The sequence below is a fragment of the Bos grunniens genome, chromosome 20 (genome assembly GCF_055505025.1).
Source record: "Bos grunniens cultivar Pamir isolate PY7600 chromosome 20, Bosgru_T2T1.0, whole genome shotgun sequence".
NCBI lineage: Eukaryota > Metazoa > Chordata > Mammalia > Artiodactyla > Bovidae > Bos > Bos grunniens.
The window spans coordinates 73,151,002-73,151,416 of NC_141184.1; the positions used below are offsets into that span (position 1 = coordinate 73,151,002).

Consider the following 415-nt stretch of genomic DNA (forward strand, 5'->3'; position numbering starts at 1 on the left):
AGCCTCGAGCACCCGGGATTCCCAGGTGGTCTCCCATCCAAGATACTAACCAGGCCCGACCCTGCTTAGCTTCCGAGATCAGACGAGATCGGGCGCCTTCAGGCTGATACGGCCTGAGACGGTGGCGCTTGGCTCGGGGCGCCCTAAGAGCCTTGCGCTTCGCCTCCTTTTCGCTCTGCCCTGCAGGTCGGGCCAACGGGCCGCACCTCTCGTCGCGGGGCATGCTGTACTTGAGCCGCACGACCCGCGACCGGACTCCAGCCTGCTGACGCCGGCCCGCCCCCCCACCCCCACCCCCCGAACACCGCCAACACCAGACCAGCAAGCGCCTGGCCGGGCCCGGGGGCCCGAGGGGCTTCCAGGACCCCCCATTGACCGGGAGGTCGTGCGTGCGTGCGTGCGCGCGGGGCCTGGG

At 70.6% G+C, this 415-nt stretch overlaps 1 pseudogene; it reads right to left on the reverse strand.

Moving 5' to 3' along the window:
* LOC147350780 (5S ribosomal RNA) lies at positions 1-120 on the reverse strand (annotated as a pseudogene).
* Between the last annotated feature and the right edge of the window lie 295 nt (positions 121-415).